The sequence below is a fragment of the Phyllobates terribilis genome, unplaced genomic scaffold (genome assembly GCF_046119375.1).
Source record: "Phyllobates terribilis strain yellow unplaced genomic scaffold, ASM4611937v1 Scaffold_3__8_contigs__length_932513732, whole genome shotgun sequence".
Lineage (NCBI taxonomy): Eukaryota > Metazoa > Chordata > Amphibia > Anura > Dendrobatidae > Phyllobates > Phyllobates terribilis.
The window spans coordinates 373,545,886-373,567,506 of NW_027362763.1; the positions used below are offsets into that span (position 1 = coordinate 373,545,886).

General features: G+C 41.3%; 1 protein-coding gene across 3 annotated transcripts in view; it reads right to left on the bottom strand.

The window, feature by feature from the left end:
- The window catches only part of LOC141259434 (glutathione S-transferase 3-like), a 61,491-nt gene extending 40,303 nt beyond the window's left edge, over positions 1-21,188 (bottom strand). The window contains exon 1 of one of the 3 annotated variants that reach the window (XM_073675400.1): positions 21,039-21,188. The gene's annotated coding sequence lies outside the window, so the exon portion shown is untranslated. Of the gene's footprint in view, positions 1-1,073; positions 1,456-21,038 lie in introns of those variants that run through there. The other 2 variants (XM_073675402.1, XM_073675401.1) reach the window with 2 other exon arrangements.
- Between the last annotated feature and the right edge of the window lie 433 nt (positions 21,189-21,621).

Here is a 21,621-nt window from a genome sequence, read left to right on the forward strand (position 1 = left end):
GCCTGTATAGCATAGGGATGGAGCACCATCCCTGTGCTATACAGGCTGTCAGCGCTGCAGAGACAGAAGATACTTTGATCGTGCACTGCGCATGATCAAAGTATCTTCCGGCTGTCTGGTGACCCGGATGTTGTCATGACGACATTCGGGTCACCATGACAACCAAGGGACCTGGCCTCAGACAGCGCGGGACGCCGGGGAAGAGGTGAGTACCGGCGCTTACCTCCGGAATGCTGCGATCGACTTTGATCGCACCATTCCGGGGGTTAATGTGCAGGGAGCTGTGCGGGACCACTCCCAGCACATAGTACCGGGTGTCAGCTGTGACAATCAGCCTGTGTGCGGGAGCAGGTATGTATTAGTATGCCCTGGGCTTTAAAGGGGTTAAAAGAAACTTGTCATGTCAACAAATGCTATTAACCAGCAGATATGAGGTTAATCGGCAGGTTAATACAGTTCTAAAGCTGTGCAGCCGCTGAATTGGAAGCCTGGCTACCGGGAGGAAATTTACTTAATTCCTCCTGGCAGCCTCCAGCTTTCAGCCATAGAGGTGCGGCTTCAATCACCACTCAGTATATAATGAGCTGTGGCTGTAACCACACCCCAGCACTGACAGATAGTGGCGGCTGCACAGCTTTAGAACACTATTAATGTGCAGATTAACCCTATATCTGGAGGCTAAAAGCATTAGGGGACATGAAATTGACTCGCCCAGGGGGATATGGGGGAAACTCGGTACCCAGGCCTTTACCTTCTGTGGGATGTCACGGCAGTCGGCTCCCGGGCCCGTACCCTGGGGTCACTCTTTAAAAGGGGGTCTGTTACTCGAAGGGATGAATAACAGTTTTGTCTCGTGACGCCACCTGTGGTTCCCAGTAATGGGTACCGGCGCTGCTGCAGACCTCCGGAGCAGATGTTAGGGCAGCTTGGTTGGTGCGGCTCTCCACAGGCAGAGCACAGCTCCAGGGCAGTGTAAGTGCAGATGGTGATGCTGGGCGTTGTAGTGCAGGAGGGATAACGTGGTAGAAATAACTGACAGAAACAGTGGGGTGCAGTCATCCAAGTTTACTCACAGTTATTTAGGTTCTTCAGGTGGCACTGTACAGGTGTCAGCCTCCCACGTCGCGCTGCGTTTACCAGGCAGGGGTTCAGCACTCCCTCAAGTATCTCAAGAGCACTTAACGGGACCCCTCTCTTTATGTTCCATTCTTAGCGGACTTCCCGCGCTGGGTCTCTCCCTCCTGCCCACTTCTTCTCCCCCCGAAGAAGCGGAACGCGAAACGTGCCTTGGGGTCTTCTCTCCTCCAGTGACAAGGTTGTATCGCCTCCTTTTTGCCCCCTGTCCCTGTTTCACCTGTTAGCTTTGTGCATACTTCTCTGGCACTCTATTCCTTATGCTACTGACACTTGTCTTCATTGTTTGCTGCTATTGTTAGAATTGGTTACTGAGAATTAGCATTGAGCATTATTTTGGACTTTGGACAACTTGGAGTCTACTTATCTTTTGGACTCATTGCAGCCGCCCTTTATAACTTTTGCTTTGTCATATGTTAACCCATTCATACTTTAGATTAATTACATTATTCCACTGGGTTTAATGCACATCATCATGTAATTTATTTATTTTTGATTTGAATGTACTAAGCACTAGTCACTTTTGAGTCTAATTTATGAGCTCCACATGAATTATGGCTTTATGATGTCCACGTATTTTTATATATTATACACTCATTGTCACTGTGAGTTCCTTCGTCTTTTCTTCTCCTTTATGTCATTTTATCTGAATCCTTTTTTAATATATATTTGAATAAAATTGTTTTTTATCTGCATATATACTTCTCTATCTTGATTGGATTTTGTTTCTTATCAAGTACATCTGGGGTGTCAGTGGTTGTCAATTGCAAAGAGTGCTGCCAGCAGTGGATCTTGATGATTTGTGTACCAGAGTGCATTCAGCATCGCAGAACTTTCCTCAAACAACCATTAATAACTTCATTGATAGCAAGACAAGGTTTGTAAGTACATTTGTTTCTGTGTGTGATGCTCATACTCGATACTGAATAAAGCGACATGTTGTAAAAATGTTGTTTTCTATTTTTTCATCATTTACTTTTCATGAACAAGTCCCTTGGTTTTCCTTCTTGGTGCTATAATTTCAATGTTGAGGAGTGTATATTGCATTAAAGTAAGGTTAAGTTCATCCTTAACATGCCTATATGTTGTTAGCCGCAATCTTGCCATCAATTAAAATGGCCTCTGGGTTGTGAATGTGTGATGCAAAAGTCCTCCCCTTCCTCCATTAAAGGCATCATTGTGAGACTTGTGCTATGAGTACAGGTGCTCCGGCATTTCAGAGAAAATGTGGTTTGAATATCCAGCTGCGCTCCAGGTGATTGACAGATCCCCCACTAAATACACACATTGAAGAATGCATTCATTTAGCGAGGGATCTGTCAATCACCTGGAGCGGAGCTGGGAGAAGACGGACAGATCTTCAAACTACAAAAATATACCTGGTGGAAATTGTGCAGCCACGCTCTGATGCATGTTGACAGTGGTTTAGGCAGCATGAATCAAGTGACAGATCTGCGTTAAATTTAATGGCCTTTTTCATTTTTAGAAAAAAAGTGGACTACAAATCTTTCCTATCATGTAACATAAAAAATCAGCTAGCACTCACCCTTCACGGGTACAGAGCTTTCTCTCCTCTATTATTTTATTCTCAATGTTTGGCTGATGCAGTGATGTTAACTGTCGACGTGACAACACTGCTGCAGCCAAACACTGAGACTAAAACAGGGGCGGAAGGCATGTGCTACACCCGGGGTGGAGGAGTACTATCTGATTTAGGTATGTTATATAATAGGAAACATTTGCAGTACACTTTTCTAAAAATCGGAAAACCTCTTTAATTGATATAAATGTTTGATTACTAATGCTATATATATATATATAAAGTACAGACCAAAAGTTTGGACACACCTTCTCATTTAAAGATTTTTCTGTATCTTCATGACTTTGAAAATTGTACATTCACATTGAAGGCATCAAAACTATGAATTAACACATGTGGAATTATATAGTTAACAAAAGTGTGAAACAACTGAAAATATGTCTTATATTCTAGGTTCTTCAAAGTAGCCACCTTTTGCTTTGATGACTGCTTTGCACACTCTTGGCATTCTCTTGATGAGCTTCAAGAGGTAGTCACCGGAAATGGTCTTCCAACAATCTTGAAGGAGTTCCCAGAGATGCTTGGCACTTGTTGGCCCTTTTGCCTTCACTCTGCGGTCCACCTCACCCCAAACCATCTCGATTGGGTTCAGGTCTGGTGACTGTGGAGGCCAGGTCATCTGGCGTAGCACCCCATCACTCTCCTTCTTGGTCAGATAGCCCTTACACAGCCTGGAGGTGTGTTTGGGGTCATTGTCCTGTTGAAAAATAAATGATGGTCCAACTAAACGCAAACCGGATGGAATAGCATGCCTCTGCAAGATGCTGTGGTAGCCATGCTGGTTCAGTATGCCTTCAATTTTGAATAAATCCCCAACAGTGTCACCAGCAAAGCACCCGCACACCATCACACCTCCTCCTCCATGCTTCACGGTGGGAACCAGGCATGTAGAGTCCATCCGTTCACCTTTTCTGCGTCGCACAAAGACACGGTGGTTGGAACCAAAGATCTCAAATTTGGACTCATCAGACCAAAGCACAGATTTCCACTGGTCTAATGTCCATTCCTTGTGTTCTTTAGCCCAAACAAGTCTCTTCTGCTTGTTGCCTATCCTTAGCAGTAGTTTGCTAGCAGTTATTTTACCATGAAGGCCTGCTGCACAAAGTCTCCTCTTAACAGTTGTAGAGATGTGTCTGCTGCTAGAACTCTGTGTGGCATTGACCTGGTCTCTAATCTGAGCTGCTGTTAACACTTTTTTATTAAGTATATAATTCCACATGTGTTAATTCATAGTTTTGATGCCTTCAGTGTGAATGTACAATTTTCAAAGTCATGAAAATACAGAAAAATCCTTAAATGAGAAGGTGTGTCCAAACTATTGGTCTGTACTGTATATATATATATATATATATATATATATATATATATATATATATATATATATATATATATATAATGTATGTGTATATATGTACCCTGTTCCAAAGGGTTTTTATGGGGTGTTTTAAAATATACTTTGACAGCTGTTTTGTATATAGTGTTTTTTTATTAAGATATTTTTGCAGAGTTTCTTTTTTTTATAAATATTACGCAGTTCAATATGACCATGTGCCCAACACATCCCAAAAAAATTATGATATTGTATGAGAACACGGAGATCTTTTTTCTTCCCAAAATTTCAAACAAAAAAGTCTTGTGAAAGTTTAGGCTGGCCTTCAGCAGTCTCTTACTTATTTAGCATTCATGTGTTTAGAGGCCAAAATAATTTTGGCAAGCACAGTGAGTGCACTGGTCATATGAGGAAACCTGCGATTGTGGAACTAAATGATTGATTAGGATTTAATGGCTGCAAACAAGCACTGACATCATGTATGGCAATAAGTGAGCCAAAATCTAATTGCATCTAACAAATGTTCATGACAAGTTTATGATTTTTTTATTTGATTATTTCTTTTTACAGTCTAAATGGTTCAATATCTGCTAATTCTTGTAGCAGATTCCATCTTTGAGCAGAATCATTAGCAGTCAGACATTGCGAAAGAATGAACTATTTCACATGGGACATGGAGCAATTATATTCAACATCCGAACAAGGAGGATTACTGGAGAAACTGATGCAAACAAAACAAAGAGGTCACAATACAATATTAACACCTTACAAGCGCCAATACGCTTTTTAACGGCAGTAGACTCTTAGGAATAAGTAGAGCCCTGGCCCCCACCAAAGGGTAAAATGTCATGGGTGTCAGTTGTACAGTGGGTATGGAAAGTATTCAGACCCCTTTAAATTTTTCCCTCTTTGTTTCATTGTAGCCATTTGGTAAATTCTAAAAAGTTCATATTTTTCTCATTAAAGTACACTCTGCACCCCATCTTGACTGAAAAACAACAGAAATGTAGAAATTTTTGCAAATATATTTAAAAAGAAAAACTGAAATATCACATGGTCATAAGTATTCAGACCCTTTGCTCAGACACTCATATTAAGTCACATGCTGTCCATTTCCTTGTGATCCTCCTTGAGATGATTCTACTCCTTCATTGGAGTCCAGCTGTGTTTAATTAAACTGATAGGACTTGATTTGGAAAGGCACACACCTGTCTATATAAGACCTCACAGCTTACAGTGCATGTCAGACCAAATGAGAATCATGAGCTCAAAGAAACTGCCCGAGGAGCTCAGAGACAGAATTGTGGCAAGGCACAGATCTGTCCTAGGTTACAAAAGAATTTCTGCTTTACTCAAAGTTCCTAAGAGCACAGTGGCCTCCATAATCCTTAAATGGAGGAAGTTTGGAATCACCAGAAGTCTTCCTAGACCTGGCCGTCCAGCCAAACTGAGCAATCGTGGGAGACGAGCCTTGGTGAGAGAGGTAAAGAAGAACACCAAGATCACTGTGGCTGAGCTCCAGAGATGCAGCAGGGAGATGGGAGAAAGTTCCACAAAGTCAACTATCACTGCAGCCCTCCACCAGTCGGGCCTTTATGGCAGAGTGGCCTGATGGAGGCCTCTCCTCAGTGCAAGACATATGAAAGCCCGCATAGAGTTTGCTCAAAAACACATGAAGGACTCCCAGACTACAAGAAATAAGATTCTGTGGTCTGATAAGACGAAAATAGAACTTTTTTGGTGATAATTCTAAGCGGTATGTGTGGAGAAAACCAGCCACTGCTCATCACCCAATCCCAACAGTGAAACAGGGTGGTGGCAGCATCATGCTATGGGGGTGTTTTTCAGCTGCAGGGACAGGTTGACTGGTTGCAATTGAAGGAAACATGAATGCGGCCAAGTACAGAGATTTCCTTGATGAAAACCTCTTCCAGAGTGCTCTGGACCTCAGACTTGGCCGAAGGTTCACCTTCCAATAAGACAATGACCCTAAGCACAGAGCTAAAATAACAAAGGAGTGGCTTCAGAACAACTCTGTGACCATTCTTGACTGGCCCAGCCAGAGCTCTGACCTAAACCCAATTGAGCATCTCTGGAGAGACCTGACAATGGCTGTCCACCAACATTCACCATCCAACCTGACGGAACTGGAGAGGATCTGCAAGGAAGAATGGCAGAGGATCCCCAAATCCAGGTGTGAAAAACTTGTTGCATCATTCCCAAGAAGACTCATGGCTGTACTAGCTCAAAAGGGTGCTTCTACTCAATACTGAGCAAAGGGTCTGAATACTTATGACCATGTGATATTTCAGTTTTTCCTTTTTAATAATTTGCAAAAATTTATACATTTCTGTTTTTTTCAGTCAAGATGGGGTGCAGAGTGTACTTTAATGAGAAAAAAAAAGAACTTTTTAGAATTTACCAAATGGCTGCAATGAAACTAAGAGTGAAAAATTTAAAGGGGTCTGAATACTTTCTGTACTCACTCTATATGACAACTGACACCTGGCGGCATCATCCAGATCTGTTTTAGAACCTATCAGGGCCTATTAAGCCCTTAGATGCTGCTGTCAATCGCACCAGCAGCATCTAGATTGTTAAAAGAGGGAGAGGACTCTCTCTTTGAAACCTTTTGGCATGCTAATCTTATGTTTAGATTATTGCTATTGCAACCCAAGGTCAAGTAACGACCTCAGATTACAGTAGCCTGTTAGGTCCTGCCCTCTGCAGGTTCTAACAAGCTGGGTCATGAGACCAGTGATCAAAGTAAAAAATATTTGAGTCCCACAGTGGGACTAAGTAAAAAAAAAAAAGCCCAACACAAGGTGTAAAAAAGCAAGAAAAAATGGAGGACAGCTGTTTTGCCACTAAAAACACAGCTTTTGTATGAAAACAAAAAAAACAACTTTCACATAATTGGTATCATTTCTTCCAGAATGCCCCAAACGATAAAACAGTCACATTCTATATTCTGTAAGGCAAAACCATAAACAATATAAACAGGGCCGACATCAGGGCATTACTGTTATGATCTGCAACATGTACTAAGGAAAGATAAGGGAAAACTGTCCCTACAGTAAAATTCAGCTGAATCCCTACGATGTATCGGGCTGCCTGTTCATAGCGAACAGACCCGCCTTAGTCCTCGGCTAGTCTGAAAGAAGACCTATAGCATAAGGGGAGGGGTCCCTAAAAGAACTAAGGACTGGGACAAAAATGGGATATCTCCTAAACAGAGAAGTTGTTGCAGAACACAAAAAGACAAACAGACAAAAAAGTACTAGAGGTCCCAGAAGGACCAAACGAACTGACAGAGAAAGGCACAGAAGCACCTGGCTAGAGAAACAGTCAAACACTGAAGTACAGCACAGCCAAAAGGGCGGAGATGGAATATAAAGGCAGATGGTCACGTGACCGCAAAACACAAGATGAAAAAAAACAAACAGGAGGGTTCTAACAGTACCCCCTCTTTTATGAGGATCCTCCATATCCTCCAGGCCCAGGCCTATCCAGAAACCTCTTGTGGAAAGCTTTAACAAGCCTAGGAGCAGAGACATCATCCGTCCTTACCCAGGAGTTGTCTTCGGGACTGAAACCCTTCCAGGAGACAAGATACTGTAATCTCCCTCTATGCCATCTAGAATTCAAGATACGAGAAATTTCATATTCGCCGTCTTCCACCACAGGAGGAACTGTGACAGTGGCATCCCTATCTGACACATCAGCCTTTTTCAACAAGGAAACATGAAACACAGGATTAATCTTCCAGGAAGTAGGGACATCCAACCTAACAGCAGACGGGTAACAACCTGAAGCACCTTAAATGGACCCACTAACTTAGGACCCAGTTTTTTAGAAGGAATCCTCAACCGCAGGTTCTTTGAGGACAACCAAACCATGTCACCCACAGTAAACAAAACCTCCTTACGTTTCCTGTCAAAATACTTCTTGGACTTCTTGTTAGCCTCTTGAAGGTTACAACGTACAGTACAGACCAAAAGTTTGGACATACCTTCTCATTTAAAGATTTTTCTGTATTTTCATGACTATGAAAATTGTACATCCACACAGAAGGCATCAAAACTATGAATTAACACATGTGGAATTATATACTTAACAAAAAAGTGTGAAATAACTGAAAATATGTCTTATATTATAGGTTCTTCAAAGTAGCCAACTTTTGCTTTGATGACTGCTTTGCACACTCTTGGCATTCTCTTGACGAGCTTCAAGAGGTAGTCATCGGAAATGGTCTTCCCACAATCTTGAAGGAGTTCCTAGAGATGCTTAGCACTTGTTGACCCAGACCCAGGTCTGGTGACTGTGGAGGCCAGGTCATCTGGTGTAGCACCCCATCACTCTCCTTCTTGGTCAAATAGCCCTTACACAGCCTGGAGATGTGTTTGGGGTAATTGTCCTGTTGAAAAATAAATGATGGTCCAACTAAACGCAGACCGGATGGAATGGCATGCCGCTGCAAGATGCTGTGGCAGCCATGCCGGTTCAGTATGCCTTCAATTTTGAATAAATCCCCAACAGTGTCACCAGCAAAGCACCCCCACACCATCACACCTCCTCCTCCATGCTTCACGGTGGGAACCAGGAATGTAGAGTCCATCCGTTCACCTTTTCTGCGTCGCACAAAGACATGGTGGTTGGAACCAAAGATCTCAAATTTAGACTCATCAGACCAAAGCACAGATTTCCACTGGTCTAATGTCCATTCCTTGTGTTCTTTAGCCCAAACAAGTCTCTTCTGCTTGTTGCCTGTCCTTAGAAGTGGTTTCCTAGCAGCTATTTTACCATGAAGGCCTGCTGCACAAAGTCTCCTCATAACAGTGGTTGAAGAGATGTGTCTGCTGCTAGAACTCTGTGTGGCATTGACCTGGTCTCTAATCTGAGCTGCTTTTAACCTGCAATTTCTGAGGCTGGTGACTCGGATAAACTTATCCTCAGAAGCAGAGGTGACTCTTGGTCTTCCTTTCCTGGGGCGGTCCTCATGTGAGCCAGTTTCTTTGTAGCGCTTGATGGTTTTTTCAACTGCACTTGGGGACACTTTCAAAGTTTTCCCAATTTTTTGCACTGACTGACCTTAATTTTTCTAAAAGTAATGATGGCCACTCGTTTTTCTTTACTTAGCTGCTTTTTTCTTGCCATAATACAAATTCTAACAGTCTATTCAGTAGGACTATCAGCTGTGTATCCACCAGACTTCTGCACAACACAACTGATGGTCCCAAACCCATTTATAAGGCAAGAAATCCCACTTATTAAACCTGACAAGGCACACCTGTGAAGAGAAAAACATTTCCGGTGACTACCTCTTGAAGCTCATCAAGAGAATGCCAAGAGTGTGCAAAGCAGTCATCAAAGCAAAAGGTGGCTACTTTGAAGAACCTAGAATATAAGACATATTTTCAGTTGTTTCACAATTTTTTGTTAAGTATATAATTCCACATGTGTTAATTCATAGTTTTGATGCCTTCAGTGTGAATGTACAATTTTCATGGTCATGAAAATACAGAAAAATCTTTAAATGAGAAGGTGTGTCCAAACTTTTGGTCTGTACTGTACATTAGTCCAAACTCTCTCCAAATCACCGGAAAAATTCTCCTTCTCCGGCACCGCCGACCCCAATTTGGAGAACGAACCAAAAGACAGATGTCTCCCAGTACAACAAAAAAGGAGAACACCCAGCAGAGGAGGATGTGTGATTGTTAAGAGCAAATTCTGCGAGAGGCAGAAACTCAGACCACACCTCTTGATTGTCCGCCACAAAACAACGCAAAAACTGTTCAACATCCTGGTTCTTTCTTTCAGTCTGTCTATTAGACTCAGGATGATACCCAGACGAAAATGACAAATGGACTCCCAACCTGTCACAAAAAGCACGCCAAAAGCGAGCCACAAACTGAGGTCCTCTATCAGAAACAATATCTGTGGGAACGCCATGGAGCTTGACAATCTCCTTAACAAACGCCTTAGCGAGTGTCTTGGCGCAGGGCAACTTAATGAATGGAACCAAATGACACATCTTACTAAAACGGTCCACGACCCCCCAGATGACAGTAAAACCCTCGGACACAGGAAGATCAGAAATAAAATCCATTGTGAGATGCGTCCAAGGCGCACTAGGAACCTCCAGAGGGCCAAGCAACCCCGCAGCAGGAGTATGTGAAGCCTTTGACCTAGCACACACAGTACATTGAAGCACCCACTTGATGACTTCCTTCTGCCATCCAGGCCACCAAAAACTGCGACCCGATAAGTCTCTTAGTCTCCGAAATTCCTGGATGACCTGGCAACCGAGACTCATGACACTCCACAAACAAATCTCTCCTAAAGGCTCTAGGCACGAACAACCTCCCATGGGCAGTGTTAGATAGAGCATCATCTTGAGCTTTCAGAATCCCATTCTCCAAAACGGAGTCCAATGCCGCCACCACAACTCCTTTCTGTAAAATGCTCTCCTCCTCCTTGGCACCGACCGTAGGAGAGAAGCTGCGAGATAAAGCATCGGCTTTAACATTCTTAGTACCAGGGATATAGGTAACAGAAAAATGAAACCGAGAAAAAAAAAGTGCCCACCTAGCTTGACGGGCATTCAAGCGCTTGGCAGCATCCAGATAGATCAAATTCTTATGATCTGTGAAAACCTGAATAGGAAATCTAGCGCCTTCCAAAAAATGCCGTCAATGTTCAAACACGAGTTTAATAGCGAGCAACTCCCGATTTCCAACATCATAATCCAGTTCGGTTTCCAAATTTTTTTTTCGAAAAGAAGGCACAAGGATGTACTCCATCCTTGTTCTCCTGAGACAAAACTGCTCCTACCCCTACCGATGAAGCATCGACCTCGACCAAAAAAGGCTTGGTCTCATCAGGCTGCATAAGGATAGGGGCAGAACTGAACCTCTCTTTGAGATACTCAAATGCTTTAATGGCCTCAGTAGTCCACTGGACCGTATTCGCACCTTTCCTGGTGAGATCGGTCAGAGGCTTAACAATTACAGAAAAATTCTTACTGAATTTCCTGTAATAATTGGCAAAACCCCAAAATCTCAGTATAGATTTAAAACTAATAGGCCTAGGCCATTCCTGCACAGCCAGAACCTTCACTGGGTACATCTCAAAGCCTTCGCTGGACACAATGTAGCCCAAAAAACAAATTTTCTGCACAGCGAACTCACATTTCTCCAGCTTAGCAAAGAGTGAATTATCACTCAATAACTGCAAAACTTCACGTACATTCTGCCAATGGGACTCTAGATCTGGTGAATAAATCAAAATGTCATCCAAATACACAACCACATTCTTACCAATCAAAGGTCTCAGGATGTCATTAATAAGGTTCTGAAAAAATTCAGGTGCATTGGTAAGACCAAAAGGCATCACCAGATTCTCAAAATGACCTACCGGTGTGTTAAAAGCAGTTTTCCATTCATCACCCTCCTTTCATTCGTAACAAATTGTATGTCCCCCGGAGATCAATTTTAGAGAACCACATGGCCTCCACCAACTGGTTAAACAAGTCAGGAATTAACGGCAATGGGTAGGAATTGCGTATGGTAATCTTATTAATTTCACGAAGATCCAGACATGGACGTAAACCTATGTCCTTTTTTTTAACAAAGAAAAATCCAACTGCCACAGGTGACTTAGAAGGTCTAATGTGACCAGCAGCCAGGCTAGTCTCTATGTACTCCTCCAAGGCCTTTCTTGCAGGGATAGTCAGATTAAACAAGAGACTCTTGGGAAGAGTAGCTCCAGGAACAAACTCAATGGCGCAATCATAATCCCTATGAGGAGGTAAAACTTGCGACTCTTCCTCTGAAAAAACCCTCCAAAAATCTTGAATAGGTACAGGTAATTCCCCTTTTTCCACAGCCGCAATGCGACCATTACAACATTTATCATAGCACTTCGGACTCCAAGACTTAATCACATTAGTAGACCAGTCCAGCAAAGGATTGTGCAGTTTTAACCAAGGCAATCCTAGAACAACCGGAGAGGGTAAATTATCTAATACATCCAAGTCCAAAATTTCTTGGTGAACTCCATTGATAGTGAGGGGAAATGCAGCAACCTTGTGAGTAATACATTTCAAGGGAGTGTTATCAATTGCACTCACAGAAATAGGTGATGACAAAGGTTTGGATTTCAATTTAAGGTTTTCCAAAAACCCTTTATCAATCACATTAAGTGTTGAACCACAATCCACAAATACCTGAAATCCAATCAAATTTTCCTGCAAAGTAGTACTCCCAGAAAGAAATACTCCTGCAGAGCGTAAACAAGCTTTACGGGTGTAACTGACCTTTTTTTTTACTTTACTTAAACAAAGCTCACAATACTTAATCAAATGGTTAGCTTTACCACAATAAAGACACAATCCCTCGGCGAACCTCCTGTCTCTTTCCTGAGAGGGGAGCGACTTCGCCCCAACCTCCATCGGCTCTCCGCCGTCAGAGCAGATTTTCTGGGGACTAGGACCTGGCATTACAGGAGTCTTTAACTCATTGTGTCTAAATCTCAGTCTCTTATCCACAGGAACAGCTAATTGCATGGCATCCTGCAGAGTCTCAGGTGAGGTGAACGCAATTAGCAAACCTTTGACTCAGACCAGCAAGAAATAGACATTTCAGAGCTGGATCATTCCATTTAACCTCTGAGGCCCATCTTCTGAAGTGTGTGCAATAATTTTCATCATCACCTGATTCAAACGCCTGAGTTCTGCCTCAGCAGATGAGATTCGATCAGGATCATCATATAATACAAGACAAACTGACAAAAAGGTACTAGAGGTCCCAGAAGGACCAAGCGAACTGACAGAGAAAGGCACCAAAGCACCTGGCTAGAGAAACAGTCAAACACTGAAGTCTAGCACAGCCAAAAGGGCGGAGCAGGAATATAAAGGCAGATGGTCACGTGACCCCAAAACGCAAGATGGAAAAAACAAACAGGAGGGTTCTAACAATTATGACCAGCTCGTGCATCTGGAGATACACACTTTGTAAATTAATAAGGCTCTCATCGCTATAGTACTGACAAACATGAGGATGCTAAATGTTGTTTAGGCACACTGTGAGGCTCAAAAGGGAGGGGGAATTTGGATTTGGGAGTGCAGAATTCGCTGGATTTCTTTTGGGGGGCTAGGAGCCATTTCACTTTTCCAGAGGCTTTGTGCTACCAGTAACGTGGAAGCCTCCTATATTTCCATTAACAGATGATGGACCTGAGTGAGGATTTGCTTTTTTTGTGTATTGAGTTGAATCTTTTATTGGGAACATTTTACATAACATTTGGGATCACATTTATCCTGTGCTCTACGCTGAGCACTTACATCGGGTTTCCATCTAAATTTCTGAATGACATGATTCTGTTGAGACCCTCGAGGGAACCATTCACTATAATGAGGCTGACAGATACTTTGGGCTCTATATGGCCTTCTTTCACCTGCATCCAACCACACTTTTATGCACACTTTAAAAGACGGACACCACCAGATCATAGGCCATAGAGAGTCCAAGGTGCCTCCATCTGCCTCATTTTAGGGAATCTTTCATCAGGGGTGATGTCAGAATCGCGTATTTCAAAGATTTACATGGAAACCGAGATGTATTCTCTCAGTGTAGAGCGCAGGATAAATGTGCGCTGAGCCTTACTACGATCTTTGGGAGACAGAATAAACAAGTCAACAGCAGGTCAAGAATTGGTTTTATATACTTTTTATACAGTTCACCGTGCGGTATAAGTGAAAAGATGGCTTTATTCTTCAGGTCAGTAGGACTACAGAGATACCAGATTTATCTATTTTCTTTTAGGTCTTGCTACCGTATATCAAACACTTATTTTTTGTAAAAAAATAATAATTTTGAGATCTATAATTTTTTAATTTTTTTGCCAGCAGTCATATGAGGACTTGTTTTTTGCAGGTTGGGTTTTTAGTGGTACCATTTTCTGACAGATAACAAGTTTTGATCTCAAAATGAACAAAAAACAGCAATTCAGGAATTTTGGTTTCTTTTATGCTGTTCATCATGTGGTAAAATTGATAAGGCAGCTTATTCTTCTGGTCAGCACGGTTACAGGGATACCACATTTATATAATAGTTTTTATGTTTTGCCTCTTTTACACAATAAAAACAATTTTATAGAAAAAAATAATTATTTTTTGCATGTCCTTATTCTGACAACTGTAGCTTTTTTATTTTTCCGCTGATGGAGCTGTGTGATGGTTTGTTTTTTGCGGGACAAGATGACGTTTTCAGAGATACCATATTTATAAACACTTGACTTTTTGATTGTGTTTTATTCCACTTTTTTCATGGGTATGATGAAAAAACATAGTTTTTTGCCACGTTTTTAATTTATTTTTTACAGTGTTCACTGGAGGAGTTAAATAGTGTGAGAGCTTGGGTTGTTCTGGACGCAGCGATACCAATATGTGTACTTTTTTTGTTCGTTTTTCTCTTTACATAAATATATGTATTTATTGGTATATTTTTTTAATATTATGTTCTTTATTATGTGATTATTTGTCTTACAAATTTTTTTCAATTTTTTTTACCTTTTTACTTAGTCCCTGTATAGGACTTTAATTACTCTGATCACTGCTATAATGCATGGCAACACTAACAAAACGCCTTTTACACCAACAGGCCACCGTAATTGGCAGACCAGGAAGTCATTATTTGACGTCCTGCTGTTATGGCAACTATTGGGCTCCCTGCAATCATGTTGCGGGGTGTCGATCCAGTGAGAGAGGGAGACCTCCCTCGCTTAGCCTTCTAAATGCTGCAATTGCTATTTATTGCGGCATTTAGAGGGGTAAACAGCTGGGGGGCAGTGCGGGCATTGGCCTTGGCTGAGACAGCCGGCACACGGCTATCACTTAAGTCGAGCTCCTAGAGACAACTCCTGTGCCCGCATAATCACCATGACGTACCGGTATGTTCATTTACGGTAAGTACCCGCAAGGTATGACGTGCCAGTAGGTCATATGTCGTGAAGAGGTTAAAATAAGCTTTTGAGGTAGATGTCCGGCCCATAAATCTTAACAGCTCATTTACAAATTAAGAAAAACATGGATTACTCTGGAAAAAAATTGATGCGCAGATTTCAAGGTATCATGTTATTCAACTTTCATGTCCATATAGACGTCATATGAGGGTAGATCCTACTGACAGGTTCCCTTTAACAGTGATGTAGCCAATCAGTGAGCTCACTGACTTGCGACATCGACAGCAGAAAAGCTGCCGAACTCACTGATTGGCTGCAGCACTGTTGATTTGACATCAGAGCTGAAGACAGAGAACAGAGACAGGTGCAACAGCCAAGATACCCTGCCTGGGTTCAGAGAAGTAAAGTAAAGCACAGGTTCTTTTTTTTCCCACTACTAACAGAGCAAATAAGAAAAACTTTTCTAAACGGGGGTAACCCCCTTAAAGAATTGCGCAAGAATTTAGCATCTTTTCAAAGCGATTTTCACCAGAATTCTAGTGTAATCGTTTTGATGAATTGGGGTCCTAATGTTTTATCTACGAAGCGAAATGCTAACCTGTTTCTTAGAAGTTACAGACTAAAAAAAAAAAAAATAACCCTGTGCGTAATTTGCTCCTGCATTTTTGTTTTACTTAATTCTAACGTATTCTTGGAAACTGGAAAGACATCTGATCATTGCATTAGTATACATCAGTATTTTACGGAACTAACGGTATGGAATAGCATAATAGTCACTATTAAAGGTTACTATAATTGAAAAAATGCATGTCTTTAAAAGGGTTAACTAGTACAGTACTTCTCCATTCATTAGGATAGGTGGTAATAAACTGATTTGTGAAGAAGCAAATCCCGGCACCTCCTGACAGATGTAAACAGTGCACAGAACTGGAACAGCACAGTTCTATACAATGTACAGTGGCTGTTCTCAGGCGCTGCAGCTCAGCTCTTATAGAAGTGAATACGGCCTGAGGTGCAGTACACCATAATCATCACGTATGCAGTGTACGGAGCTGTGCTGTCCAGCTCTGTATATAGTTTCTATCTGCTACATTTTAAATCCAATAGCCAAGGGCCAAAAAATACAATTTTAACTAATCCAAAATAGAACATGACTTTTAATTGTTAAATTAAAAATATGAGTAACTAGTGCAAATGATATCCTTTCACAACCTTGGGATCTTCCATTTTTGCGTTTTCGATTTTTGCTCCCCTTCTTCCCAGCACCATAACTTTTTTATTTTTCCGTCAATATGGCCTTGTGAGGGCTTGTTTTATGCGGAACAAGTTGTACTTTTCAACGACACCATTGATTTTACCATATAATATACTGGAAAACGGGGAAAAAATTTCAAGTACGGTGAAATTGTAAAAAAGTGCAATTCCACAATTGTATTTTTTTTTTTTTACCATATTTACTAAATGCTAAAAATGACCTGCCATTATGATTCTCCAGGTAATTATGAGTTTGTAGATACCAAACATGTATAGGTTCTTTCTTATTTAAGTGCCATTTTCCAAGTCCCGTAGCGTCTCCATTTTTCAGGATCTGGGGCTGGATGATGGCTTATTTTTTGCACAACAAGCTGACATTTTTATTGATACCATTTTGGGGTAGATACAATGTTTTGATCGCCTGATTTCAATTTTGTGTCGACCATAAAAGGTAATTCTGGTATTTGATTTTTTTCCCGTTTCGCCATTTACCGATCAGATTAATTATGTTTATATTTGATAGATCAGGTGTTTCTGAATGCAGCGATACCAAATATGTGTATTTTTTTAATTGTTTTATTTTGAATGGGGCAAAAGGGGAATGATTTGAATTTTTATATTATTTAAAATATTTTTAAAAACTTTTTTTAAATTTTTTTTACACTTTTTACTTGCTTCAATAGTCTTCTGCAGACCACTGGTTGTCATGCCAACCATGTGACATGTGACAGGAGCGCTGATGGGCGGAGTTTGTGACGCACTTCCGGCGCGATCATGTTAAAGATTAACATGTTAACAGCCGTGGGTGGATCGCGATTCCACCTGTGGCTGTTAGGCGCACATGATAGCTGATCAAACCAGCTATCATGTGCCGGAAAAGATGCGGCCTCAGTGCCGGAGCCCGCATCAAAGGGGATACACGACCTATACGTCATAGGTCGTGAAGGGATTAAGTGCACATTAAAATTACACTTTGTTCCTTATTGTTCCTACCTATGTCAAATTGCTACGCTAGTTGAATCATTCAGTTTTAATATTAATACGGATAGATCTACCTATTTGTAGTTACATAGGTATACAGCTCCAAAGTAGCAGCAAATTGTATAACTAACTAGCATAAAGCAAAAGGTTTGCCGTCCATTGCCTAGCCATCAGGGATTGTATTCTAGTTTATAATGTCTAATGACGTTTAAATTATAGTAAAAGTGATGCCGGCGGCAGAACCGCACTAAAAACAATGGGGGAATTGTCAGTGAAGCCGCTTTAGAGAAAAGTCTGCTGTTTTTTTTCCTGAAGCAGCTTTGTTGTATAGAAAAACCTCGGTGGGTCCATTGGCATCTGAAAGACATTGTGGGCACATACCCTACTTTGAGTATCCTCTTCAAAGAATTGACATGCAATTTCTTTTTTTCCACTAGATGGTTTTTCAAATCCTCTACAGGGAAAAAAACCCTCTAAAAACTCCTCATATGAACAGTAAAGTGGAATTCCCATAGAAATGAATTGGAAGTGTTTTCGATGAGAATTTTGGAGAGGCTCCACTCAAAACAACTCGTGCACATATTCTTAAGATGTGTTCACAAATCCTTAGGGTGTGTCTTTTTTTGCTGTTTTAAAACTTTCATTTTTCAAACAGATGATGCTTAACCCCTTCACTACATGTGACGGTGCTGTGGGAAGTGCGTTCCCGCAAACCGAAGTACATATACAGTGCCACTATTTCCGGTCATTGTGCAATGAGCGAGTTAAGATGGCTGCTGTCTCTGAAAGCAGGCCATCCCTGCACGTCACCCCGGGGGGCTGTACCGCCCCCGCTTTGGTGATCGCTGTGATTGACTGATTAATTCTGACCAGCCAATCACAGCGATGTGACAATAAAGTTGTAAAAAATCACCGCAGTCACAATGGATGGGGTGATTGCGACATCGCTCATTAACTATTTTGGCGCTGATTATCTGAACAATAGTTACTGACCAATCAGCGCCTAAAGGGTTGATCTAAAATAGCGATCACCGCTCTGCACGCCATCTTTTCCTCAGAGTTGGCGTGCAGCGCGGTTGTATTCCCCCTCTGTGTTGTTACCTGAGAGAAAATTCATTGGTGGCCAATGCTATCCTCCTGTGATCTATCTCCTGCGATCTCCTGTGCTGGGTGCTGGGTATGTGATCACAGCAGCAGCTGCAGTTTCCAAATTCCTGTTCCAGCTCCCCCCCCCATACCCACCAGTCAATCTCACACTTGTATTTGCCTTTTCCTGCGCTGAGCATTTGTGCTCTTCCCGTGGCCGCAGTGCTCTGATCAGTATTGCTGCTGATCAGAGTCTGTGCCAAGGGACTTCTTCATTTTTTAGCTATAGGTAGAGTAGCGAACGTCATGTCCGAATTTTTTTTTTTAGAAAAAAAAATAATAGTAGTTAGTACAGAGTAGCTTTATAGGTAGGGAGGTAGCTCATTAGGGGAGTGGACATCGCAGTGTAAGTGACGCCTGATTTTCTTTTAGAAAAAAAAAAGTTGAAAGCTGTACGCGAAACGCGCGTCAGGGGTGCTCCTTTGGCTGCCACACAGGTTCTATTTGCCTCCTATCTAACTATACCAATTTTGGTCTTATTTGTTTTCTGCTATAGTAATTTCTCACTTTTATACAGGGTTGTGTCCATATTGACTTCATATTACCACCAATTTTTTGATCTTGAGCATTAGCTAGCTTCAGTTCTCTGGACACAGGTTATTTACCGTTTGTCTTAAATACTTATTTATTATCTGTATTGTATTGCATTGTTTAACTGCATCAGTGTACATATCCCTGCGAGTGTTGCACGTTTTTTTAGCTATTAATATTTGATCTTCTACTATGTAGTAGTAATAATTTATGTGAGGTTTTGGTATTGACTACTATTTTATGTGTAGGATCTTATTCCACAACATATTTATAATACTTTTATCAATCCATACCCCTGGATATTAGTTATTGATTATATCTGATGTATTAACTTTCTATAAAGAGCTTTTTATGTGTACATATCTACATAAATTGGTATTATATAATTGGCTTCTACTGATTTTTCTTTTTACCTATTTCTTCTAGGTGTTTCTTCTAAATTTTTCCTTTTTACTTTTTTTCTCTATGTTTTTTCTCTCTACTTTTTATAATAAATAGTACCATTTTCACAAGCCCCACACAATACACATGTAAAAGCATCACTTACACCCATATCCCCATTGTTTTGAAGAATAAAATAAAAATGGCCCATTCATCAAGAAAATGCTATTCACCAGAGGAGGTATACGCTTTCCTTGCCTCTGACACAGATTCAGGCAGTGAGGAAGATCCCACATTCCACTATTTTTCTTCCTCCTCATCTAGTGAGGAAGGACCCCCAGCAAGGCGCCCTAGGACCCAGGCAAACCCTACAACAATCGATCCCATATGGACTCCACACCCATGAAAATTGTGGTCCCTAAAAAAATAGTTTTGAAATTTTCATGGAAAAATCAAATATTGCTGATAAACTTTTAACCCCTCTAACTTCTGTAAGGTGGCTAATGGTCACATAGTCAAAGGGAGGTATATGTCACAAAGATGGCTGTCCTCTGTGATGTAGCCCGGAGTGTTTCTCTAGTGCACGTAAGCACTAAGAGGCTGTTTGGTGCACCTGGGACTGGGTTATGGGTAGCTTGGAGAGTTGGGCGGGTCCAGCTACCCACATACCTCACCTGTGGGTGTGGTTAACAGCCTATGAAATGGAGGCCGTTGTTTGGCACAAGTGTGTTTGGAGGGAGAAGGTCTCCTGTGTGTTGTTGTCTCTACACTGAGCCGTGTACTGGATGCTTACCATCCTGTGTGACCACAGCGCTGGCTAATCAGAGACTTTGCTTAAAGGACTGTTTTCTTTGTTTTTGTCTGCACTAAAGGCTGTTTGTTTGCATTTTGCTTTTGACCAGTTTATGAAGCAAATAAACCGTTATGGACATTTAAATGAAAAAGCTTCCTGTTTGCCTCGCGACGCACCAGAATGAGTAAAAACCCTACACTTCCTAACAAACAAAAAAATTGTGCTGATGTAAAGTAGACATGTGGGAAATGTTATTTATTAATTATATTGTGTGACATATCTCTCTGATTTAAGGGCATAAAAATGCAAAGTTTAAAAATTGCGAAATTTTCCAAATTTCCGATATTTTCACAAATAAATGCAAGTCGTATCGAACAAATTTTGCCACAACCATGAAGTACAATATGTCACGAAAAAACAGTCTCAGAGTCAGTGGGATCCGTTGAAGCCTTTAAGAGTTATTACCTCATAAAGTGACACTATTCAAAATTAAAAAAATTGGCCCAGTCAGGAAGGTGAAAACAGGCTTCGGGGTGAAGGGGTTAAGGAAACTCTCCTTTTCTGGAATTTTGTAGCCCTGAAGCATCTTTTCTGCTTCTTTTCAGAATTTTTCCTGTATAGTTATGTAACTACAGAAATTTGCTAACAGAGTGAACAATAGACTTTTTAACATCTTTACAAAAGGGAATTCTAGACCTTTAACTTTTTAGGGGATTCTGGGCAATGCTTACAATCTAATACATGCATATGACCAAATAGATGTCATTCTATAATGTAAAATTGTGCTTCCTCTTAAAATTAATAATGCCATATCAGTTAACGCAAGAAACACCCCAAAAGTAATAAACTCCCAGATTAGAGGCAGAAGGGTTATTTGGATATTTAACAGTGGAAATTCTACATAAAGTAAGAAATAAAATACTCACAGAGCAGTAAAGTCAGCAATCTCCGGCTCTTCTTCCAGAGTCAGCTCCAGATCTGTTATATAGCAGAAGGGAAGGGGAGTGTTCATCTACATACACAGCTTTCTATTCAGGACAGCTCATCACTTCCACTGCCAAAACTTGCCACTTAAAGGGAACCTGTCAGCTGAAAAAACGCTATTAACTGGCAGATATGGGGTTAATCTGCAAGTTAATAGCGTTACTAACCTGCCCGGTGCCCCCACTTAGCCGAACTCTGCAGGGAGAAAATAAACTTTATTCCCACCAGCAGCATTTGGCCTTCAGTCACGGGGCGGCGCCAGTGCGGGTTCAGTCACCACACTGGGTATAAAGCCCTAACTGAACGCTGCCGGGGGGAATAAAGTTAATTTTCTCGCTGCAGCGTTTGGGTAAGTGTGGGCACTGGGCAAGTTAGTAAAGCTATTAAGCAGTAAATTAACCCAATATCTGCAGGTTAATAGCGTTTTTTCTGGTGACAGGTTCCATTTAACTTGCAGTAAGACCTGCTACACAGTGTAAAATACAGGGATGAGGCTAAGGTCAAATTTCCATTCCCCCAAACCTG